Here is a 27,770-nt window from a genome sequence, read left to right as displayed (position 1 = left end):
GTACTTATGTTCGTGGTTTTCAGGGATGGCTTTATCCACAAATTTAAGTGTCCAACAAGTGTTATCCAACTCAAGACATGAAAATTAAGGTCCTGATGAAGGTTTGACTAAATGAATACAGACTCCTCCTAATTCTCAGACAGAAAAAAAAAATACTGTGCTTGCTTTTCATTAGAATTAATTCTACAAATCCACATTTTTCTATAGTTTATGTTTATGTAACTGTTTTCTTTAAGGAGGCTTGAGGGAACAAAAATTTCAGAAAATTTTTAAACATTTTTTTTCTTTATAAATTTTATTTATTAAACTATTAATTGTTACTATGGTACAAAAATCAACCAAAAAAATAGATTAGTTTTGGCCCCAGATGACTTTTAAAATGTTCATATCATTGAAAAAGTTCCAAATTATCTCCCTTTGATGCAAAATTGCTATTTTTTTGCATTAAAATTGAAATATCTTTTTTAACTCATTGATGACCTATTTTTTTATTATTATTAACCATATTTTTGTGACAATAATGTCAGTAATTGATTTGGGGATGTACGGTGGGAAGGTGTGTGGCCGGGCGGCAGCCAAAGGTTGTCTGTGGATTTACACTCATAAATCGTTCAACCAAACCTTATAAAACTTTAAAATGTAGTTGCTAACAACAAAATGAAAGGTCAAGTTCAATAATGATGATTTTGACTTTTACCGTTTAGGAGTTATGGTTCTTGAATGATGGAAAAATTGTGTTTCCAGTCGTGTCCATTCATTTTCTCATAAACTGTTCAACCAAAGTTTTTCAAATTTTAATATGTTGTTACTGATGACAAAATTGAGGTCAAGTTCAATAATGGGGATTTTCTTTTTTTCTGTTCAGGAGTAATGGTTCTTGAAAAATGGAAAAATTGTGTTTCCAGTCATGTTGTTGCATTTACTCATGAACCATTCAACCAAAGCTTTTCAAATTTTAATATGTTGTCATTGATGACAAAATGGAAGTCAAACTTGATATTGACAATTTTCACATTCATCGTTCATCAGTAATGGTAATTGTGATATAAAAAAATGCCAGGACACAAATAAATGGTAATAAATCTGGTTTACTGTTGCTCTGACAACCTCTTGTTTTCAATTAGCTGCACTAAAACTAAAACTAAACAATTGTAAAATTTAGGCGATTTCTGTAATTTAGTTCTTTAATTTCTCCTATTACATTTGTAATTCAACAGAAAAAAAAGTACCTTAACAAAAATGCATGCTTCTTTCGAAGAAAGATTGTGAGCTTAAGTGAACAGTGACCCCATTTTTTAATCTCATTTTTCTATTAAGTATGTGATAAAGTTCATTTATAGAAAAAAATAGTAAAATCCTATATTTAAAAAAACAAGAGTGCACACGCTGAAATGTCTCGCCTTCTTTACTAATCATTGATATTATGTTGATAGTCCTAAATATAAAGCTTTATTACAACTGTCACATAAACTTAACCAAGAAAAATAAACATTGACCAATGAACCATGAAAATGAGGTCAAGGTCAGATGAACCATACCAGGAAGACATGTACAGCTAACAATTCTTCTATACAACAAATATAGTTGACCTATTGCGTATAGTTTAAAGAAAAACACACCAAAACACAAAAACTTAACACAGAGCAATGAACTATGAAAATATGGTCACGGTCAAATAAAACCTGTGCAACTGACATATAGATCATAAAATATTTCCATACACCAAATATAGTTGACCTATTGCAATTAGTATTAGAAAAAAAAGACCAAAACTCAAAAACTTAACTTAGACCATTGAACTATGAAAATGATGTCAAGGTCAGATGGCACCTGCCAGCTAGACATGTACACCTTTGAATCATTCCATACAACAAATATATGTCTCGCCTTCTTTACTAATCATTGATATTATGTTGATAGTCCTAAATATAAAGCTTTATTACAACTGTCACATAAACTTAACCAAGAAAAATAAACATCGACCAATGAACCATGAAAATGAGGTCAAGGTCAGATGAACCATACCAGGAAGACATGTACAGCTAACAATTCTTCTATACAACAAATATAGTTGACCTATTGCGTATAGTTTAAAGAAAAACACACCAAAACACAAAAACTTAACACAGAGCAATGAACTATGAAAATATGGTCACAGTCAAATAAAACCTGTGCAACTGACATATAGATCATAAAATATTTCCATACACCAAATATAGTTGACCAATTGCAATTAGTATTAGAAAAAAAGACCAAAACTCAAAAATTTAACTTAGACCATTGAACCATAAAAATGATGTCAAGGTCAGATGGCACCTGCCAGCTAAACATGTACACCTTTGAATCATTCCATACAAAAAATATAGTAGACCTATTGCATACAGTATAAGAAAATCAGATCAAAACACAAAAACTTAACTATAACCACTAAACCATGAAAATGAGGTCAAGGTCAGATGACACCTGCCAGTTGGACATGTTCACCTTACAGTCCTTCCATTCACCGAAGATATGAGACCTATTGCTTATAGTATCTGAAATATGGACTTGACCACAAAACTTAACCTTGTTCACTGATCCATGAAATGAGATCAATGTCAAGCAACTGTCTGATGGGTATGAGGACCTTGCAAGGTACACACATACCAAATATAGTTATCCTATTACTTATAATAAGAGAGTTTAACATTACAAAAAATCTTAACTTTTTTTTCAAGTAGTCACTGAACCATGAAAATGAGGTCAAGGACATTTGGACATGGGACTGAAGGAAACTTCGTTACATGAGGCATCCATATACAAAGTGTGTTCGTGGAGATAACTCTCATAAGAAAAGGAGTTTGGTTAAACAGGGTTAGGTTTAAAAGCGTATAAACTGTTCAATATCATATACCAAAAATCTAAGTGACATCTTGTGAAACAGTAATACTGCGGCAAGACAAAAATCAATAATCAAAACAAAAGCAAAAGATCTTTCAACGATAAGATGGAGACCAAGTTATTGAAAATTTGACCAAAACTGGCATTACAACTCAAATAATTCATATTTAAGGGGTCAAGTTATTTTGTATTAATAGTTTTATTCTAACTATTCCTATGTGAAATTTGTAGTATTTTGGCCTGATTTAAACAAAACATAGAATTCTAAAGGCTAATTTTAACCCTTCGTGAACTTACTTCTTTGTTCTCGTAGTTCCACAAGATTTTTTAAAAAGTTTACTCGAGTGACAACAAAAGCTAATTTTCAGCAGAAAATGCATGACACAACCTAAACTTTCCAATTAGCCTTTGAAACAACATGATATACAAACTGACCTCTAAAACACATCTTCGCTATTGTTTATATATAAAAAAGAAGATGTGGTATGATTGCCAATGAGACAACTGTCCACAAGATACCAAAATGACACAGACATTAACAACTCTAGGTCACCATACTGCCTTCAACAATGAGCAAAGCCCATACAGCATAGTCAGCTATAAAAGACCTCGATATGACAATGTAACTAGAAAACTAACGGCCTTCTTTGTATAAAAAAATGGTTGAAAAACAAATATGTATGTAATAATAATACTATTACTGAACTTCAAAAGAAATATATACCTTAATATTATACAAAATACCATTGGGCATAACTAGTAAATGGTAAATGTGAAAAACATCAAATCCACTCTGTTTTTGTTAGATGTATTTCTATTTGTATCAATCTGATGAGTTAAGCCTTTTTCAACTAATTTTTATAGTTTGTTCTTATGTTGTACTGTTACACCACTGTCCAAGGTTAGGGAGAGTGATCCTGCTAACATGTTTATATAACCCGCCACATTCAGTATGTATGTACCTGTCCCAAGTCAGGAGCATGGTATTCAGTGGTTGTTGTTTGTTGATGTGTTACATATTTGTTCTCCATTCATTTTCTTGTAAATAAATTAGGCCGCAAGTTTTCTTGTTTGAATCGTTTTTCATTTGTCATTCAGGGCCTTTTATAGCTGTCTGTGTGGTATGGGCTTTTAGTTTACTCATTATTGAAAGCCGTACAGTGACCTATAGTTGTCTCATTGGCAATCATACCACTCATTTCATTTCAATTGATTTGGTCAAGCAGTATTATCATGGAAACCCAAATTTTAGCAGTAACTAGGCCATTTCTTGTTCAACTTTAATGTCAAAACTATAAAATCTAACTTTTCTTCCATTTTATGGTCCATGACATTACCATGATATTCCAAGATTTGTTCAAGCTGTACTTGAAACCTAGGGTGGAAATTATAGTTCTAACAGAAGTACATAGGGATGGATGGACATGTACATCACTATAAGTATACCACTCTTTACAGCAGGGGTATTAACATAGGTTATGTCAAATCAATTTTATATACGAGTCTATTCACACGCAAAAAATATAAATACTGTAAGTCTAAATTGAAAACAATAGACAATAGACAATATTTTATTCGCACAAACACATTTACATTAAATGGTTATGGCATACAAATGTTCAAACATGATTGCATTGGAAAAGAACTGCAATTTTTTATATATATGCATTCAAAACAAATTTCTTGGTAGAGGGGTCGACAGCACAAACAGCATTTTCCAAAAGACCAAAAAAGTGAAAAAGAATATTTTAACAAAACGCATTTGACTTGAGCAGGTTGAACAATGCATGTTCTTAAACCCTGCTGACTGCCATTTGCAATAGCCTTGTATCACCATCACTGCTGGTGATCTGATGGATAAAATCTATTGTAGAGTCGTCACTGGTTCAGATATACTTGTATATAAAATATATATAATATTACCTAAACTTCTTTCCCTCAAATATATAGGCATAACAAAACAAATGTTTGAATTGTTTTAAATTTTTCATTTCATGCCCTTTGTAGCTGACTATTCAGTATGGGTTTTGCTCATTGTTGTAGGCCGTACTGTGACCTATGGTTGTTTATTTTAGTGTTATTTGGTCTCTCTTGGAGAGTTGAGCCTAAATGGCAATCATACCACATCTTATTTTTATCAATAACTCAGACAGCTTGAAGGACATGGGATCTTAAATTAGTCTTCTTTCCACAAAATACATTTAATCTTTAACTCCTTAAAGAAAAACACAACACAAACTTATGTTTCTTGACTAGCTCGAGCACAGCATATTGTGAGCTGCCTATTTAATAAGACAAATTATCAATATAAACATACATTATACAATATGAATTCAATAACTTGTACCAGTACTAGAGAAATAATCTCATGTCAACCTTTTGCATTTGAATAACTATATGTATACCCTATATGCTCATATCTATTATAAGGCATGAATGAATACAATATATAGTGTTGCCAATAGCCCAGCAAGCATAGTGGACAACAGAATTTATTAAATAATTACATACATGTGTCTTAATATATATATTTATATAAACATATGAAAAAAGCAATAACCACAATTACTCCTAGTTACAAAAACCTTGAAATATACTATTAGGTACAACTTAGCTAGAAAAAGTAAACCTTGTACGAACAAGAGATATAATATGGTTGACATGAATGTAAACTGAATAACTGAACAAATGAATAACTCGATCATGAACGACCTCGCCGGCCAGGAACAACCAAACAAACCCAATAATGGGAAACTGGAAACCTGGGTCCGACCCAGGGTCTGGAAACAGTCATATATGCTCCGACCCAATGCGACAAGTCGTCTCACGAGACATACTCGGACGTGTATTGTTTTGAAAAATATGTAAATGCATGTATCAAAGTATATTCATAATATGAATGGAACTTGAATGTTGCCCTGTCTGCAGCAGGCTAGAAAGTGATAATCTCAGGGAAAAAATTTCCCATTATAATGTTAGTCACGTGTCTTATACCTACTGACGTGAACTTAAAAAAATACTACGCTAGTACCCTTTATACAATAATTTCTCCCTTTACTACAAAACGTGAGAAATTATACATATTCCAGTATGTTCTGTGGCTGACCAGGAAACCTTATTTTAGGGAACCTGTGTCCTTTTGCAAATGTTTGACCTCACTAGGTAAATGAGAAAAAGAAAAAAATTTTTGTTTCTAAATATGTAAGTAAAAGAGAAATCTTGTCATTAGGACTACAGCTATAAAATATTTGGTACAAAAATGTCAAATTATGATTATGTTTGTATATATAATAGCCATTCCGCCTACATAAAATTAATCTAATATCAAAATACAAAATCATGCAAATCTTTGTTCTTTAAACATCCCTAAAAATACAATGTTCAAAGTTCAAACTAGAACTAAAATACATAAAGATGTCACTTAACAACCCAAATATTTTGGTGCTAAAATTCCTACGCCTATATATATATACGTATACATGTATTACACATGCGCAATTCCTGTTATACTTTTATGCCTTTGAAATTATTATACATACAATATTACATGAATACAACTCATAAGCATTAAAATATACACATAAAGAAAATCATTATAATGATAATGATAATTAATGAAATAATTGTTAACTGTTTGAAACGAGATAAAATCAATGTAGTGGGAAAATGTTGGAAACCTTTTTTGAAACTATTTGCTTGGAAGAACTATCTCCGGAGGTATACTTTGGACAGTATAAAAAAGGAGAACTATTCAAAACAAAATCAAAATCACATGTAAATATTTAAGTTAGAGTATATAAAAAGAAACTCAACACTCTGGGTAGAAAGTGAAGGTTTTCAAACTATTTCCAACCATATGTCTATGAAACACAAGCAAAATTTAATTATAATGCATCATGTAAATCAGTAAAAAAATGGGTCTTTTCCTGATATGTAACTATTTGACATGGCTAAAAGTAACATTTGACATTAGCGACATCATTACCTCCCCTGTTACTGTATCATATGCCCTTGATAGCAAACTTATATCAGCCTCTATAGATCTTGAGGAACCTTAGCTATCAAAAAGTTAAAGTAAGTAAAGTTATTGTTTAAAGGAGCATAAACTAAAATTATTTTACTCTTATAACAATACTTAGCGTGTGTTGTAGTAATTTATTAGAATGATCTACTAAATGGTGGAGTGATAATTTGCACATCACAATGTCAACAAGGGGAGTAATTATAAATAGAAAATGAGAGTTGGTATGAAAGTAAACATTAAAAAGAATGTTAAATAAAATTGGTTGAATATTTTTTAATCAAATTTTGCAGAGGTACTGCTTCCAATTGGCTTCCCTCAGAGTTACATGCCTCTAATTGGGACATCTCTGCCAGGGGTACTACTTCTAATTAGCTTTTGCAGACAGAGGTATATATGTACTGCTTCCAACTAGCTTCGCAACAAGACAGAGGGTGTGCTCCCAATTAGCTTCACTAAGAGGTACATGCTTCCAATTGGCTTCGCTCAGACAACCATACTACTTCCAGTGTTGTAATGGTACGGATTTGCAAGTCTATACTACTTCTATTGTTGAAATGGTACATAATTGCAATTAATTGTCGTCCAAATTTGCAAAAACATATTTTATTTAACATTCTTAATCCAGTTTACTGTCATACCTACTTTCACTCTCTATTTGTAATTTCTTCTTATGGTGACAAATTGTGAAGAAGACATTATCACTTGGGAATTTTGTACTCTTCTGTTACGTTTTAATCCTGATGAGGGTGCGGTAGGAACCAAAACTTGTCTATCTTATTAAATAAGACAACCTTTGCATTAGTTGATTACTGTATACCCCTATTTCTTATTTAATTTTTTCGATAAAAGAAACAATTGTTCATCATTTTATAAGGACGTTCTTTACAGTTATCCCATTTGCAGAGGACATGGGGTATTGACCAGCATATTAACTATTCTGCTAAGTTTAAAACAAGGTGTTTGATGAATCAAGTTTGATTTAGGCCTTTTGAAAAACTTGAAGCTGATTATTTGATAACTCTCATTTATCATATATGTTTGTCACCAATGTATGAGCAAAACAAAATTATATGAAATATGAAAAGGCTGAAATCTAAAAATTTTATCATAGCTGTTATGTGGTGGTTCTTTTTTTTTTTTAAGGGAAAGCAGTTTGCTTCTCAGTTTCAAAATAATGAACTTTTCAAAACACTAGTTTATGTTGATAGATGATTAATAAAGGAATCAAAAGAGCAAAAATAATTTAAACATCAATGTGCTCGTTTCCGAAATATAAACCATTGCAATTTTTGCGGGTAAAATATTCTCTCTAGACTTATCATAGCTTTGACATTGACAAGTTTAAGTTTTAATGAGACTTTTACAGATGGCTTATCATTATACATGTTAAAGATTTATAAATAAAAAATGGGGGTCAATTTTTTTTGTAGACATTCAAATGAATCAAACCAGAGAATTCTGAAAATCTGACAAATATCCCAAAACATGACAAGCGAACTTCCTTAATTTCATACATAAAAAAATATGCTCTCAGATTTCAGCTTACTAATTCAAATTGTATTGAAATCCCTCCTTTACAACGAAATATTTCCAGTAAAATTCCTACACTGGCACAAGTTCTTTTTAACAAGTAATAAGGGGAGATAATCACAAATTCTGATAACCAAATTGATATTATCCCACTTCACCTTATATTAATAGGGGCTTGTTATTTTATGCATTACATAAAATGTAATTAAGATGATATTCGGGGGTGGGGTTGGGGGTGTGGGTGCTTCTAAAAAATTGTAATTTTGTCCATCAAATTAAAATTTGTAAAGCAATTTTGCCTTAAATAATTCTTTCAGGATGGAAAAGTTGCAATAGCATACCACACAGTAAGGAAATGGTCAAAGGCGATGCATGACTAAAAATAAGTTGAGGTCAATTTAGGCTGTAACACATATTTACATATAGAATTGCATATAGAAGCTATAGGAAAGAGAAATTTGTTTCTTTTGGTTATTTCTAAGCTTAATTGACATGATACAAAAAGTTTAAGTGCAATAAGACTCTTGCATTGAACTTTTGCAGACAGGGTACTTTAATGAGGGTGGTAAAGGGTTATTTTCGTGCAACGTGATCGCCGTTTTTTATTTCACGTTCAACATGTTTTTACTTTTTTATTTGACGTTCAGTTGTGCAAGACGGGTGCCTCGTTCAACATGTTTTGCTTATTTAATTTTACATGCATCGTGTTTTTTAAACTTTTATTTTGCGTGCTCGGTATTTTTGTAATAAAATTCAAACACTTGGCAGGGATCGTCAAGAAATACTTTTTTAAAAGCCGTAAACCAATTATATCATAAATGTGTATACTAAATCGGGAATATCAAGTAAAACAAAAAGTTAATATATACAAGAAGACAGTGACTCAGTCACAAAAGGTTCAAATAAACTTTAAAAACTTTAAAAAGAATGTTAAATAAAATTGGTTGAATAATTTTTAATCAAATTTTGCAGAGGTACTGCTTCCAATTGGCTTCCCTCAGAGTTACATGCCTCTAATTGGGACATCTCTGCCAGGGGTACTACTTCTAATTAGCTTTTGCAGACAGAGGTATATATGTACTGCTTCCAACTAGCTTCGCAACAAGACAGAGGGTGTGCTCCCAATTAGCTTCACTAAGAGGTACATGCTTCCAATTGGCTTCGCTCAGACAACCATACTACTTCCAGTGTTGTAATGGTACGGATTTGCAAGTCTATACTACTTCTATTGTTGAAATGGTACATAATTGCAATTAATTGTCGTCCAAATTTGCAAAAACATATTTTATTTAACATTCTTAATCCAGTTTAGATATAGATATAGACTACCGGTATTTGTTCATGATGATCAGCAATTTTCTTCTGATACAGTTTACTACCTAGTAGCTTATTAATTTACCTATCCTAATTCTAATATATCTCAAAAAATATAGTGATGTGCCAGAAATTGTTATTTCGCTTTATGTTTAAACAAAGTTATTATTTACATAGGCGACAATGATAGCCTTTTTGGGTTCTGCGTTTTTACTATAAAAGATTTCTTGAAATATCTGTCAAATTCTTAATTTTTAACACTTATGGGTGTAAATAAAACTGCAAACACATATGGAACACAGAATAATTTTGCTCATCATCGAGGGTTTGCTCCAGTGTTCTCGCTATTTCTAATTTACAGGGCAGCAGAAAATAAATTTACTTCTACTTATTATCTTGGATTTAAAAATATGTGGCACCAATCATTTTAAATTACTTGCTTTTAACATATAAGGATGACATTGTGTCAAATTTACTCTTGAAAACGGATAAATTTATTCACATGGCAGAATTATGCTTTTAAAAGATCAATCTTTTCTTTTTGTGAATATTTTTTAGTGGAATTTATGCTTAGGCACCTTCAAGATCCAGAAGTATTTTCACTTAAAATATATATAAAAAGACAATGTGCTATGATGATCTATGATTTTGAGACATCACTCCACAAGAGACCAAATGACACAGAAATTAACAACTATAGGTCAATGTTCAGCCTTTAACAATGAGCAAATAAAAAGTCTAAGTGTACATGGTGTAAAACAATTCGCTTTTGTTTTGTGAAAATTGTTCTCAATTAAAAAGTTTACAGATATATCTAAGCTGCATACTATAATTCTAGTACAAACATGTAAACAAGATGCAAAAAATCATAAATCTGTGTTTGCATTTGCTAAAATTAGTTCACGGGAATTCCAGTCACTGGATAATTGTCAATAAAAGTGCAAATTTACGTCATCTTTAATTGAAGAGCATCGTATTTTTGCAAGGATAATAAAAAGAGAAGTTCTGATGGTCAACAATATAGCAATCAAATAATCTGTTCAGTTTTGTCTTCAAGAAAGGGAGGAGAGTCAGAGAATATGACAAAAATGTGTTATGATATAATATTAGTCAAAGAATAGAAAGTGAAATATATAATGTTGTAGGGAATCTGGAAAACAGCAACTAAATTACTTATGAAAATTGGGGATGGGGGGTGGGTTGCTTATAAAAAAAATTGTGATTTTCTTCAACCGAATTAAAATTTGAACTCAACTAATTCAACTTTTATGTACATAGCTCTTAATCATGGAAATTGCAGAATCTACATTTACTGAACTCTTCTCTTAGGCCCAACAGTTATTTCGAAGTGCATTTCTTTAAGACAATAAACACAAATAAAAAAAAAATAACACTTGTTTTGATATTTTTTAAGGTGTAGTGCACTACTTATGGGACAATTTATATCAAAATTATAGAAAAGTCTATCGGCTCTAACTCAAAATATGGACAATAATAAGTTAAGGTGGTTTGTAATTCAATAATATTCAAAATTTTACATTACATTTAGCTAGGTACACACTGCCTACCAGATCAACTCAATCAAGTCCGATCAAGACAAATAACATGATCAGGAGACTGGTCCGACTCCATCGACAAGGATGTTTGGGATAGTCTACCCTACTCATCATCGATCTGACCATCTACCAGAGAGTTTTTGACATGTCAAAAACAATTGAGTAAGGACCGAGAAGCAAGTCACTCAAGAAGAGATCCAGAATTCGTTGAGTAGCGGTCGAATTGATAGGGAAAGGATTTTGTAGAGATCGAGATTGGTCGGAATACAACAAGATTTCTGATCAGTACTCGATTAGTCAAGCAAAGGTCGAAATGATCGAGTACTAATCGGAAATTTTGTTGTATTCCGACCAATCTCGATCTCTACACAATCCTTTCCCTATCAATTCGACCGCTACTCGACGAATTCTGGATCTCTTCTCGAGTGACTTGCTTCTCGGTCCTTACTCAATTGTTTTTGACATGTCAAAAACTCTCTGGTAGATGGTCAGATCGATGATGAGTAGGGTAGACTATCCCAAACATCCTTGTCGATGGAGTCAGACCAGTCTCCCGATCACGTAATTTGTCTTGATCGGGCTTGATCGAGTTGATCTGATCGGCAGTGTGAACCTAGCTTTAAGTACATATAGTACACAAATTATTGTTTTACAGAAACTATATTATTTTCCATTCCCTGAAAGTAAGGTGTTTCATCAATATTCTCCTGTTTTTTTGGATTTGTCAAAAATTCGGCCAAAGATGCCTAGCATAACTCAATGCATGAAAATTTTAATGGCCGATGCTTTGTAAAACAGTTCCAGTACTCTGGTACTGCTCAAATCACAGAAGAGAATGTCTTAGTTATATTGGTAAACTGTGCACTAAAGAAACTTCTAGTATGAGGCATTAAACAGGTGCATTACCTCCCCTTGAAAATGTTAAACTTATGATCAATTACAATGGAGTCGAGTACCTGTAGCAATAGGCTTGATATTTAGTCAAGAAATGTCTGACTGGTAGTAAATAAGGATAACTTACATATTGCTACATGTAATCTTTTGAATATATCATTACACCAATTTTGACAATAATATTTTTGATTTCCATACAAAACCATTGCCATACTTAAATTATTTACAATATTTTTGTTATTTTTAGATTCTCCATTCTTAACCAATGTAAATATTTAAACTTTAGAAACATTTTATCTGTTGAGCCACAATAATAAAAATTGATAGCATTTAATGGTAGAAAGAAAAAGAAAGTTGAGTGAAAATTGAAACAATACATTAACCTTAATTAAAACTTCCACTCTTGTTGAAAATGGAGAATCTTTACATTAATTATTTTAGAATTTATCAACTACATTCTTTCTCTTGTTTATGCAAGATTTATTATGAATCGTTCATATTGGAAACTGTTCAGTAGAGTTAGAAAGACCCTGGTCACTCTTGGTCTTCTTCAGACTGGCAGTAAAATCCTTGCAAAAGTAAGGCATCTGTTTGGTAGTACAAATTGGAAGCCATGTCCAGTGTCAGAATGGGGATGTTAAATCCGATGTCTTGTGAAGAGAGAGTCCCCAACTGTCAACATGTTAAGAACCTTCACAACATCTCTAAGGAGTATGGAGAATTAATCACACTATTATATCCTTCAGCCACAGTAATTGTTATCTGAAAAAGAAATACACTTTTCAATTTTCTGTCATATTTTAAGAAACTGAAATAGGCAAAAAATAGCAAACTGGGAAATAACAATTAAAGCAGAGAGACTTTTTCATAATAATTTTTCCCTTCCTAAAACTTGACAGGTCATTCCAGAAAATATTAAATTGTAAAAAGATTGTACAAATCACATGGGAATTTACATGATCTTAAATAGAAAATTTTATAAATCTATAAAATAGTTCTTTCTTACTTTTAAAAGTCAACTCTAATAGCCATTTCCAACATCAATCTGTAAGTACAAGCTGGAATGCTAACCTGAAAAATAAAATGCTTAGTCATTGAAAATAGTAAAAAAGGAATCACTGTTGGTATACTAATTTATATGTACATTATATATAAAAATAGATATACAACATTTTAAGGGAGTTGGCTTCTCAGTTTCAAAATAATTAACTTTTCAAAACACTAGCATATATATTGATAGGGGATTAATAAAGGAATCAAAAGCAAAAAAATATATAGGTCATCTTACTTGTTTTCGAGATATCTAAGCCATTGAAATTTTGGCGGGAAAATGTTCTCTCTTGACTTTTTATCATTTACAAGTTAAAGTCCTCAAAAACTATTTAAAAGTAATTAAAATTTTGTAAGATTTTAACAGACAGCTTATCATCATACATGTAAATGAATTATAAAAAGAAAAATGGGGTCACCAGGCTTAATTTGTTAATGCATTCAAATGGATAAAACTAGAGGATTCTGAAAATCTGACCAAAATTCAAAAACATGACAAGCAAGCTTCCTTAAGGTAAAAGAAGATGCAGAGAACACAATGTGACAACATCCCAACAACACTAACAAATACTACATACTTTCCAACATCTGAAACCTCAAAGAGTGAGAATCCCTGTCAGCCTTGACACCTTAGGGGGAGATTTTGCGTGAATGACATTTTGACATATATGACCTGTACACTAACTTATCTACAAAACCAGTGGCGGATCCAGAACTTTTCATAAAGGGGGAGGGGGGCCAACTGACTGACCTAAGGGGGGGGGGGGGGGCGTTCCAGTCAAGCTTCAGTGATTCCCTTTGGATCCGCCTATGAAAATACCATTAAAACCAGACAAAGATCTCTTATCTAGTTGGAGTTGACATAGCAAAAATGATTTGCAATTACCGGTACTAATAAATTAAACATTAAAACTACTGACCAAAAGTTTTCAAGCCCAGTGATAGCTGACTGTTTCTTTTTATTGACAGTATGATAAAATTTGTTTAAATAGAGGAATTATATACTTACTTGTATTTAAGATATCTTATACCACAAGTCTTACTTCCCTTCATGAAAACATTGGCACTGTTTTATAACCTAAAATGGAATTAAAATTGACACAAATTATATATATTTGACAAATTTGTTAAATTGCCAGCCTAAATTTTTATTAATCTATTCTGTATTCTGACTGCGTAATAATGAGTTATCTCCTGATGAAAGAAACATTCTTGCTGTTTATTGTACTAGTCTCCCTTGAAGTAAAAATTCTATTTGGATTTACTTTTCATGGTAAAAAATTTTATTTGTGTACCAGACAAACATTTATCAAACTGATACATATCTATTTTGTGTGTTGTAAATGTGCAAAATAACAAAAATGTGTGTTGCCTTACAGATATTCCTTATAGACTTATCACATTTTTCCTGATAATGTACAGAATTAATTGGCTTAAATATACTTGCATTATTTCTTTCATGACAAAGCCTCAGACTTGTTTGAAGATCAATGTAATTATTAATCTTCATTCCAGCTGCTATCCTTGCTGCTTGATTGCTTACATGGCAAAGCCTTGGACTTGGTTGAAGATTTAAGTAAACATCTTCCATGGAGTTGCTACTCATCTGCCATCTGGACTGAAACTTGGACTGGCCGGCTTCTTGAACAAAAACTAAAATTATCAATTAAATTATATTTATAAGACTTCTGTTGGTTAATATAAATGAAATAGACATATATTCCTTCAAGCTTCATATCCTGACCTACATCAGCGGGGCCATTTTCAGCGTCTTATTTGGTGAACAATTGTAATTTTGTTGGTACTTCATTCCATGGTTTAGCCAAAGCCTGCATACAAATCTTTACAATGAATTCAGTGTGATCAATTCAAAATTTTAGAACCTTTAGTCAACAACAAAAAACCATTTGACCTCTTTCAACTTTAAGCCTAGTGCGCACGTTTTCATCCTGTAAACTTGTTTTATGATGATAAAATTTGTTTAAATAGAGGAATTATATACTTACTTGTATTTAAGATATCTTATACCACAAGTCTTACTCCCCTTCATGAAAACATTGGCACTGTTTTATTACCTAAAAAGGAATTAAAATTGACACAAATTATATATTTTACAAATTTGTTAAATTGCCAGCCTAAATTTTCATTAATCTATTCTGTATTCTGATTGTGTAATAGTGAGGTGAGTTATCTCCCCATGAAAGAAACATTCTTGCTGTTTATTGTACTAGTCTCCCTTGAAGTAAAAATTCTATTAGGATTTACTTTTCATGGTATAAAATTTTATTCGTGTACCAGAAAAACATTTATCAAACTGATAAATATCTATTTTTGTGTGTTGTAAATGTGCAAAATAACAAAAAATGTGTGTTGCCTTACAGATATTCCTTATAGGCTTTATCACATTTTTCCTGATAATGTACAGAATTAATTGGCTTAAATATACTTGCATTATTTCTTTCATGACAAAGCCTCAGACTTGTTTGAAGATCAATGTAATTATTAATCTTCATTCCAGCTGCTATCCTTGCTGCTTGATTGCTTACATGGCAAAGCCTCAGACTTGGTTGAAGATTTAAGTAAACATCTTCCATGGAGTTGCTACTCATCTGCCATCTGGACTGAAACTTGGACTGGCCGGCTTCTTGAACAAAAACTAAAATTATCAATTAAATTATATTTATAAGACTTCTGTTGGTTAATATAAATGAAATAGACATATATTCCTTCAAGCTTCATATCCTGACCTACATCAACGGGGCCATTTTCAGCGTCTTATTTGGTGAACAATTGTAATTTTGTTGGTACTTCATTCCATGGTTTAGTTAAAGCCTGCATACAAGTCTTTACAATAACATCAGTGTGATCAATTTAAAATTTTAGAACCTTTAGTCAACAACAAAAAACCATATGACCTCTTTCAACTTTAAGCCTGGTGCACGTTTTTATCCTGTAAACTTGTTTTATGACGATAAAATTTGTTTTAATAGAGGAATTATATACTTACTTGTATTTAAGATATCTTATACCACAAGTCTTACTCCCCTTCATGAAAACATTGGCACTGTTTTATAACCTAAAAAGGAATAAAAATTGACACAAATTATATATTTTACAAATTTGTTAAATTGCCAGCCTAAATTTTCATTAATCTATTCTGTATTCTGATTGTGTAATAGTGAGGTGAGTTATCTCCCCATGAAAGAAACATTCTTGCTGTTTATTGTACTAGTCTCCCTTGAAGTAAAAATTCTATTAGGATTTACTTTTCATGGTATAAAATTTTATTCGTGTACCAGAAAAACATTTATCAAACTGATAAATATCTATTTTTGTGTGTTGTAAATGTGCAAAATAACAAAAATATGTGTTGCCTTACAGATATTCCTTATAGACTTTATCACATTTTTCCTGATAATGTACAGAATTAATTGGCTTAAATATACTTGCATTATTTCTTTCATGACAAAGCCTCAGACTTGTTTGAAGATCAATGTAATTATTAATCTTCATTCCAGCTGCTATCCTTGCTGCTTGATTGCTTACATGGCAAAGCCTCGGACTTGGTTGAAGATTTAAGTAATCATCTTCATTGGAGTTGCTACTCATCTGCCATCTGGACTGAAACTTGGACTGGCCAGCTTCTTGAACAAAAACTAAAATTATCAATAAATTATATTGATAAGACTTCTGTTGGTTAATATAAATGAAATAGACATATATTCCTTCAAGCTTCATATCCTGACCTGCATCAACGGGGCCATTTTCAGCGTCTTATTTGGTGAACAATTGTAATTTTGTTGGTACTTCATTTTGTGGTTTAGCCAAAGCCTGCATACAAATCTTTACAATGAATTCAGTGTGATCAATTCAAAATTTTAGAACCTTTAGTCAACAACAAAAAACCATTTGACCTCTTTCAACTTTAAGCCTAGTGCACGTTTTTATCCTGTAAACTTGTTTTATGATGATAAAATTTGTTTAAATAGAGGAATTATATACTTACTTGTATTTAAGATATCTTATACCACAAGTCTTACTCCCCTTCATGAAAACATTGGCACTGTTTTATAACCTAAAAAGGAATTAAAATTGACACAAATTATATATTTTACAAATTTGTTAAATTGCCAGCCTAAATTTTCATTAATCTATTCTGTATTCTGATTGCTTAATAGTGAGTTATCTCCCACCGAAAGAAACATTCTTGCTGTTTATTGTACTAGTCTCCCTTGAAGTGAAAAGTTCTATCAGGATTTACTTTTAATGATATAAAATTTTATACTTCTACCGGAAAAACATTTATCAAACTAATAAACATCTATTTTTGTTTGTTGTAAATGTGCAAAATAACAAAAATGTGTGTTGCCTTATAGGTAATCCTTATAGATTTTATCACATTTTTCCTGATAATGTACAGAACTAATTGGCTTGAATATACTTGCATTATTTCTTTCATGACAAAGCCTCAGACTTGTTTGAAGATCAATGTAATAATTAATCTTCATTCCAGCTGCTATCCTTGCTGCTTGATTGCTTACATGGCAAAGCCTCGGACTTGGTTGAAGATCTAAGTAAACATCTTCCATGGAGTTGCTACTCATCTGCCATCTCGACTGAAACTTGGGACCTTCCTTTAAGCTTCTTATCCAGATCTGTGTCAATGGCACAATTTTCTGTGTCTTTGCTCTTTTTGCCTGTAATTCATTAACCATTTTCATTTTATCTTTTAATCAGTATTATGAAGACTGTTTATTATGATCACATCATTAATTCTGAAATTAATGTATGTAGATAAATTATCAGAATGTGGTGGCTAACCAAAACAATCTGATGTATACATTTTGAACAAACAACCTAAACAAAGTCATATTTTCCCCAATTAAAATGTAAATAAATATGTAAATAAATATCCAAATTGTCAATATTAAGTCTATTTTTTGTAATAATTAAATTAGAAATTAATGTGATGCCGGTTTTATTTCAAATCCTAAATTGGGGGGATCAGCCTATTTACAAATACAATAATTCTTTTAGAATTATATTTCATTAGAGAATAAATTTGAACAAGAAATTAACGACAATTTTGTAATAAAATTTCAAGTAGACTTTCAAAGGAAAACTGATTTCTATTACCTAAATTTTTTTTTAAATAGTTTAAATACAATTGTTATGACCAAATACTTACATCATCATTATCTGGTAACTAAAATGAAACCATCTTCCTCCAGGTGTAGAACTGAACTTTCATCTGTGCTCATCCATCTGTAATACAAACTTAAATCATCTTAATATTTATGAGTCAACTGTTAGTCAATTGAAAAAAAATATATACTTAACCTTGTGGACAACCTGTCAACCGGGAAAAAACACCATTCACCTATAGAAAAAAGAAAGAAAAAAACACCATCCTGGACGCCACCTAGAGGAAATTTGGAGAAAAAAGCATACAAACACACAATCTTATCTTAACATACCTGCTGTCTGATCCTTTGACGCCACCTAGAGGAAATTTGGACAAAAATGCATACAAACACACAATCTTATCTTAACATACCTGTCCGTCCGATCTTTTGACACCACCTAGAGGAAATTTGGACAAAAATGCATACAAACACACAATCTTATCTTAACATACCTTTCCGTTGGATCCTTTGACGCCACCTAGAGGAAATTTGGACAAAAATGCATACAAACACACAATCTTATCTTAACATACCTTTCCGTTGGATCCTTTGACAGCACCTAGAGATAACTTGGACAAAAATGCATACAAACACACAATCTTATCTTAGCATACCTTTCCCTTGGATCCTTTGATGCCACCTAGAGGAAATTTGGACAAAAATGCATACAAACACACAATCTTATCTTAACATACCTTTCCGTTGGATCCTTTGACGCCACCTAGAGGAAATTTGGAAGAAAATGCATACAAACACACAATCTTATCTTAACATACCTTTCCCTTGGATCCTTTGACGCCACCTAGAGGAAATTTGGACAAAAATGCATACAAACACACAATCTTATCTTAACATACCTTTCCCTTGGATCCTTTGACACCACCTAGAGGAAATTTGGACAAAAATGCATACAAACACACAATCTTATCTTAACATACCTTTCCGTTGGATCCTTTGACGCCACCTAGAGGAAATTTGGACAAAAATGCATACAAACACACAATCTTATCTTAACATACCTTTCCGTTGGATCCTTTGACGCCACCTAGAGGAAATTTGGACAAAAATGCATACAAACACACAATCTTATCTTAACATACCTTTCCGTTGGATCCTTTGACGGCACCTAGAGGAAATTTGGACAAAAATGCATACAACACACAATCTTATCTTAACATACCTTTCCCTTGGATCCTTTGACGCCACCTAGAGGAAATTTGGACAAAAATGCATACAAACACACAATCTTATCTTAACATACCTTTCCCTTGGATCCTTTGACACCACCTAGAGGAAATTTGGACAAAAATGCATACAAACACACAATCTTATCTTAACATACCTTTCCGTTGGATCCTTTGACGCCACCTAGAGGAAATTTGGACAAAAATGCATACAAACACACAATCTTATCTTAACATACCTTTCCGTTGGATCCTTTGACGCCACCTAGAGGAAATTTGGACAAAAATGCATACAAACACACAATCTTATCTTAACATACCTTTCCGTTGGATCCTTTGACGGCACCTAGAGGATATTTGGACAAAAATGCATACAACACACAATCTTATCTTAACATACCTTTCCCTTGGATCCTTTGACACCACCTAGAGGAAATTTGGAAGAAAATGCATACAAACACACAATCTTATCTTAACATACCTTTCCGTTGGATCCTTTGACGGCACCTAAAGGAAACTTGGACAAAAATGCATACAAACACACAATCTTATCTTAACATACCTTTCCCTTGGATCCTTTGACGCCACCTAGAGGAAATTTGGACAAAAATGCATACAAACACACAATCTTATCTTAACATACCTTTCGTTTGAATCCTTTGACGCCACCTAGAGGAAATTTGGACAAAAATGCATACAAACACACAATCTTATCTTAACATACCTTTCCCTTGGATCCTTTGACGCCACCTAGAGGAAATTTGGACAAAAATTCATACAAACACACAATCTTATCTTAACATACCTTTCCCTTGGATCCTTTGACGCCACCTAGAGGAAATTTGGACAAAAATGCATACAAACACACAATCTTATCTTAACATACCTTTCCGTTGGATCCTTTGACAGCACCTAGAGGAAACTTGGACAAAAATGCATACAAATACACAATCTTATCTTAACATACCTTTCCCTTGGATCCTTTGATGCCACCTAGAGGAAATTTGGACAAAAATGCATACAAACACACAATCTTATCTTAACATACCTTTCCGTTGGATCCTTTGACGCCACCTAGAGGAAATTTGGAAGAAAATGCATACAAACACACAATCTTATCTTAACATACCTTTCCCTTGGATCCTTTGACGCCACCTAGAGGAAATTTGGACAAAAATGCATACAAACACACAATCTTATCTTAACATACCTTTCCCTTGGATCCTTTGACACCACCTAGAGGAAATTTGGACAAAAATGCATACAAACACACAATCTTATCTTAACATACCTTTCCGTTGGATCCTTTGACGCCACCTAGAGGAAATTTGGACAAAAATGCATACAAACACACAATCTTATCTTAACATACCTTTCAGTTGGATCCTTTGACGGCACCTAGAGGAAATTTGGACAAAAATGCATACAACACACAATCTTATCTTAACATACCTTTCCCTTGGATCCTTTGACACCACCTAGAGGAAATTTGGACGAAAATGCATACAAACACACAATCTTATCTTAACATACCTTTCCGTTGGATCCTTTGACGGCACCTAAAAGAAACTTGGACAAAAATGCATACAAACACACAATCTTATCTTAACATACCTTTCCCTTGGATCCTTTGACGCCACCTAGAGGAAATTTGGACAAAAATGCATACAAACACACAATCTTATCTTAACATACCTTTCCGTTGAATACTTTGACGCCACCTAGAGGAAATTTGGACAAAAATGCATACAAACACACAATCTTATCTTAACATACCTTTCCCTTGGATCCTTTGACGCCACCGAGAGGAAATTTGGACAAAAATGCATACAAACACACAATCTTATCTTAACATACCTTTCCCTTGGATCCTTTGACGCCACCTAGAGGAAATTTGGACAAAAATGCATACAAACACACAATCTTATCTTAACATACCTTTCCGTTGGATCCTTTGACGCCACCTAGAGGAAATTTGGACAAAAATGCATACAAACACACAATCTTATCTTAACATACCTTTCCCTTGGATCCTTTGACGGCACCTAGAGCAAATTTGGACAAAAATGCATACAAACACACAATCTTATCTTAACATACCTTTCCCTTGGATCCTTTGACGCCACCTAGAGGAAATTTGGACAAAAATGCATACAAACACACAATCTTATCTTAACATACCTTTCCGTTGGATCCTTTGACGCCACCTAGAGGAAATTTGGACAAAAATGCATACAAACACACAATCTTATCTTAACATACCTTTCCGTTGGATCCTTTGACGCCACCTAGAGGAAATTTGGACAAAAATGCATACAAACACACAATCTTATCTTAACATACCTTTCCGTTGGATCCTTTGACGGCACCTAGAGGAAATTTGGACAAAAATGCATACAACACACAATCTTATCTTAACATACCTTTCCCTTGGATCCTTTGACACCACCTAGAGGAAATTTGGAAGAAAATGCATACAAACACACAATCTTATCTTAACATACCTTTCCGTTGGATCCGTTGACGGCACCTAAAGGAAACTTGGACAAAAATGCATACAAACACACAATCTTATCTTAACATACCTTTCCCTTGGATCCTTTGACGCCACCTAGAGGAAATTTGGACAAAAATGCATACAAACACACGATCTTATCTTAACATACCTTTCCGTTGAATCCTTTGGCGCCACCTAGAGGAAATTTGGACAAAAATGCATACAAACACACAATCTTATCTTAACATACCTTTCCCTTGGATCCTTTGACGCCACCTAGAGGAAATTTGGACAAAAATGCATACAAACACACAATCTTATCTTAACATACCTTTCCCTTGGATCCTTTGACAGCACCTAGAGGAAATTTGGACAAAAATGCATACAAACACACAATCTTATCTTAACATACCTTTCCGTTGGATCCTTTGACAGCACCTAGAGGAAACTTGGACAAAAATGCATACAAACACACAATCTTATCTTAACATACCTTTCCCTTGGATCCTTTGATGCCACCTAGAGGAAATTTGGACAAAAATGCATACAAACACACAATCTTATCTTAACATACCTTTCCGTTGGATCCTTTGACGCCACCTAGAGGAAATTTGGAAGAAAATGCATACAAACACACAATCTTATCTTAACATACCTTTCCCTTGGATCCTTTGACGCCACCTAGAGGAAATTTGGACAAAAATGCATACAAACACACAATCTTATCTTAACATACCTTTCCCTTGGATCCTTTGACGCCACCTAGAGGAAATTTGGACAAAAATGCATACAAACACACAATCTTATCTTAACATACCTTTCCGTTGGATCCTTTGACGCCACCTAGAGGAAATTTGGACAAAAATGCATACAAACACACAATCTTATCTTAACATACCTTTCCGTTGGATCCTTTGACGGCACCTAGAGGAAATTTGGACAAAATTGCATACAACACACAATCTTATCTTAACATACCTTTCCCTTGGATCCTTTGACACCACCTAGAGGAAATTTGGACGAAAATGCATACAAACACACAATCTTATCTTAACATACCTTTCCGTTGGATCCTTTGACGGCACCTAAAAGAAACTTGGACAAAAATGCATACAAACACACAATCTTATCTTAACATACCTTTCCCTTGGATCCTTTGACGCCACCTAGACGAAATTTGGACAAAAATGCATACAAACACACAATCTTATCTTAACATACCTTTCCGTTGAATCCTTTGACGCCACCTAGAGGAAATTTGGACAAAAATGCATACAAACACACAATCTTATCTTAACATACCTTTCCCTTGGATCCTTTGACGCCACCTAGAGGAAATTTGGACAAAAATGAATACAAACACACAATCTTATCTTAACATACCTTTCCCTTGGATCCTTTGACGCCACCTAGGGGAAACTTGGACAAAAATGCATACAAACACAAAATCTTATCTTAACATACCTTTCCGTTGGATCCTTTGACGCCACCTAGAGGAAATTTGGACAAAAATGCATACAAACACACAATCTTATCTTAACATACCTTTCCCTTTGATCCTTTGACGGCACCTAGAGGAAATTTGGACAAAAATGCATACAAACACACAATCTTATCTTAACATACCTTTCCGTTGGATCCTTTGACGCCACCTAGAGGAAATTTGGACAAAAATGCATACAAACACACAATCTTATCTTAACATACCTTTCCGTTGGATCCTTTGACGCCACCTAGAGGAAATTTGGACAAAAATGCATACAAACACACAATCTTATCTTAACATACCTTTCCCTTGGATCCTTTGACACCACCTAGAGGAAATTTGGAAGAAAATGCATACAAACACACAATCTTATCTTAACATACCTTTCCGTTAGATCCTTTGACGGCACCTAGAGGAAATTTGGACAAAAATGCATACAAACACACAATCTTATCTTAACATACCTTTCCGTTGGATCCTTTGACGGCACCTAGAGGAAATTTGGACAAAAATGCATACAAACACACAATCTTATCTTAACATACCTTTCCGTTGGATCCTTTGACGCCACCTAGAGGAAATTTGGACAAAAATGCATACAAACACACAATCTTATCTTAACATACCTTTCCCTTGGATCCTTTGACGGCACCTAGAGGAAATTTGGACAAAAATGCATACAAACACACAATCTTATCTTAACATACCTTTCCCTTGGATCCTTTGACACCACCTAGAGGAAATTTGGACAAAAATGCATACAAACACACAATCTTATCTTAACATACCTTTCCCTTGGATCCTTTGACGCCACCTAGAGGAAATTTGGACAAAAATGCATACAAACACACAATCTTATCTTAACATACCTTTCCGTTGGATCCTTTGACGCCACCTAGAGGAAATTTGGACAAAAATGCATACAAACACACAATCTCATCTTAACATACCTTTCCGTAGGATCCTTTGACAGCACCTAGAGGAAACTTGGACAAAAAGGCATACAAACATGCACACAATCTTATCTTAACATACCTTTCTGTTGGATCCTTTCACGGCACCTAGAGGAAACTTGGACAAAAAGGCATACAAACATGCACACAATCCTATCAAAAATTACCTGCTGTCTGATCCTGGACGCCACCGAAAACATAAAATGAAATAGATAACCATACCTCACTTGTAATTCTTTAAAGTGACCTATAGAAAATGGAAATAGATAAAAAAAAAAAAGAAAAAAAAAAAAGAAATATACCTATAGAAAACAGAAAGAAAAAAACACCATACATATGAAAACATAAAAATGAAATATACTGAGCCAAAAAAGTTTAGCAACACTTTTTTTTCATTGTTATTTGTTGTTTCTGTTTTTTTTTTTATTAAACATCATTGATATAATCCTTAGTTTTACCTGAAATTTTAAACAGTCGTACTTTTTGCCAGGTGATTGATTTCGTGCCATTTCAGCCTTGCACATGTAATTGATGTTTCACTTTCTGTACCTGTACTTTTAAAACAAAATTTTATTTTTTTTTGCACACACGTTCAGAAACACACCATTGGTAAGAAAAACACATAAAAGTTTGAAAAAATTGCATGAAGCGTCAACCATGCCTCTCGGAAAATGACGGTCAGATGGCTCTTGGAATGGTTGATGCCGGCATGAGTGTTGCTGACGTCGTGGCTCGATTTTAAGTGCATAAGTCAAAAGTTTAGGGACTAGCAAACAGAAATTAACAAATTGCAACAACACAGGATAGGTCGATACACTGTAGACCAAAAACAACAATCGTCAACATGTGGTAAGTTTTTTCTGGCCACAAGAGTAGTGCATTGACTAAGGGTAGCTGCTGGTGTTCCTGCCAATCCTTAGAACTTAGAACATGGCAGAGGAATTGATTTTGAATAACACTATACTCATTTCCGCATTTTGACCCTCCCGTGCTCCATACAAAAAATATCCTAATGAATATGAGTGTTAAACATTCATGTTGCTTCTGACATGTCATAATTTCATTTTTTTATTATCATTTTGTAATAAAATTTCATATTTTTGTTGCTAAACTTTTTTAGCTCAGTATAGATAAACATACATCACTTTCGATTCTTTGCAGTTACCTATGCTATATATTTTCTATAGGCTATTAAAAATATAAAGAAACTTAAAATCCAATTGTTCAGAGAACAATTGCAGGTCTTTCCACAAGTAAGGATAATTTTAATAGTATTCTTAAAATTTTAATTGGATTACCTCCCATACACTAGCAAATTTACCTGACGATATTGGGATATAGGTATTTAGTCGGATCTTAACACATACTTGTGATTTGTTTAAAACCAGTTTTTCATAAAAATAAACAAAGAAATGTTGAAATGTTTAGAACTTAATTAAATCTGTATTTGGGTAAGATGGTGCAAGCATACGATTTTTATTGCTTCTTACACTTTGAGAAGTGAATAAACTTTAGCTACTTTATTTAAATACTGTGTAAAAACGTTAATTATGAGCTATGAAAGTCAAGTGGCTCGAGCATTTTTCTGAGGAAGTTTTAAAAAATTGCAAAGAAATATTTTAACAGTGGGTTAGCATATCAAACAAAGGACACATATGGATTCATGACAAAATTGTGTTTTGGTGATGGTGATGTGTTTGTAGATCTTACTTTACTGAAAATTCTTGCCACTTACAATTTTCTTTATCTATAATAAAATTTGCCCTTTAGTAACAGAGGAAAATATTTTGTAAAAATTAACAAAATTAATGAAAATTGTTGAAAATTGACTATAAAGGGCAATAACTCCTTAAGGGGTCATCTGACTATTGGTCATGTTGACTTATTTCTACATCTTACTTTGCTGAACACTATTATATTATATATTATTATTAAACATAGATATTTTTTAACAATTTAAATCCCTGTCAGATTTGCTCTAAATGCTTTGGTTTCAGAGTTATAAGCCAAAATCTACATTTTACCCCTATGTTCTATTTTTAGCCATGGCAGCCATCTTGGTTAGTTGGCCAGGTCACCGCACACACTTTTTAAACTAGATACCCTAATTATGATTGTGGCTAAGATTGGTTAAATTTGGCCCAGTAGTTTCAGAGGAATTCTTACGAAAGATTACAAAAATTTATGAAAAATTGGTAAAAAATAACTATAAAGGGCAATAACTCCTGAAGTGGTCAACTGACCATTTTAGTCATGTTGACTTATTTGTAGATCTTACTTTTCTGAACATTATTGTTGTTTGTAGTTTATCTCTATCTATAATAATATTCAAGATAATAATCAAAGACGGCAAAATTTCCGTAAAATTACCAATTCAGGAGCAGTTACCCAACAAGCCATTGTCCATTTAAACTGAAAATTTCAGGGCAGATAGATCTTGACCTGGTAAACAATTTTAATCCATGTCAGATTGCACTAAATTTTTTGGTTTCAGAGTTATAAGCCAAAATCTACATTTTACCCCTATGTTCTATTCTTAGCCATGGCAGCCATCTTGGTTGGTTGGCTGGGTCACCAGACATTTTTTTTAAACTAGATACCCTAATGATGATTGTGGCCAAGTTTGGTTAAATTTGGCCCAGTAGTTTAAGAGGAGAAGAAAAAAAGAAAGAGTGAAAGCTAACGACGCTGGACGACGCTGGACGCCAAGTGATGAGAAAAGCTCACTTGACCTTTGGGCCAGGTGAGCTAAAAATGCTTATTTGGGCCCCTTTTTGGCCCCTACCTTATTAAAACCCTTCGAGCAAGAACCCAAAAACTCAATTCCAGCCTTTCCTTTTTAGTTAGAAACCTTGTAGTATAATTTCAGAGAGATTCATACACTTAAACACAACTTAATGTCTATTAACTAGAAAAATGCTTCTTTTTGGCCCTTTTTTGGCCTCTTATTCCTAAATGTTTAGGGATATTAACCCCAGACTGACACCAAACATTCCCTTCATTTTATGGAACCTTGTGGTACAATGTCAGAGAGATCCATACAATTAAACTTAAGTTATTGTCCCGAAACTTCAAAAATGCTTGTTTTGGCCCCTTTTAGGCCCTTAATTCCTTGACTGTTTGCCCCATAACCCTTACAAGAAATCCCAACCTTCTACTAAATAGAATGAACATTATGGTACAATTTCAGAGTAATTGAAATACTTATACACAACT

At 33.1% G+C, this 27,770-nt stretch overlaps 1 long non-coding RNA gene across 2 annotated transcripts; it reads right to left on the bottom strand.

The window, feature by feature from the left end:
* Nucleotides 1-11,734: 11,734 nt before the first annotated feature.
* Nucleotides 11,735-18,631, bottom strand: LOC143072605 (uncharacterized). 2 transcript variants are annotated; one of them, XR_012977254.1, is made up of 11 exons: nt 18,437-18,631; nt 17,694-17,945; nt 17,255-17,323; nt 16,699-16,904; nt 16,256-16,324; nt 15,699-15,904; nt 15,255-15,323; nt 14,696-14,889; nt 14,258-14,326; nt 13,205-13,269; nt 11,735-12,960 (listed from the first exon to the last, which is right to left on the bottom strand). It is a non-coding gene; the product is annotated as an uncharacterized LOC143072605 (long non-coding RNA). The 2 variants fall into 2 exon arrangements; XR_012977253.1 differs by having other exon boundaries at nt 11,736-12,960; nt 14,696-14,901; nt 18,437-18,629.
* Between the last annotated feature and the right edge of the window lie 9,139 nt (nt 18,632-27,770).

This window comes from Mytilus galloprovincialis, chromosome 4 (assembly GCF_965363235.1).
Source record: "Mytilus galloprovincialis chromosome 4, xbMytGall1.hap1.1, whole genome shotgun sequence".
NCBI classification, from domain to species: Eukaryota; Metazoa; Mollusca; class Bivalvia; order Mytilida; family Mytilidae; genus Mytilus; species Mytilus galloprovincialis.
Note: the sequence above shows the minus strand (reverse complement) of the source record. Positions and strands in the feature narration are given on the sequence as shown.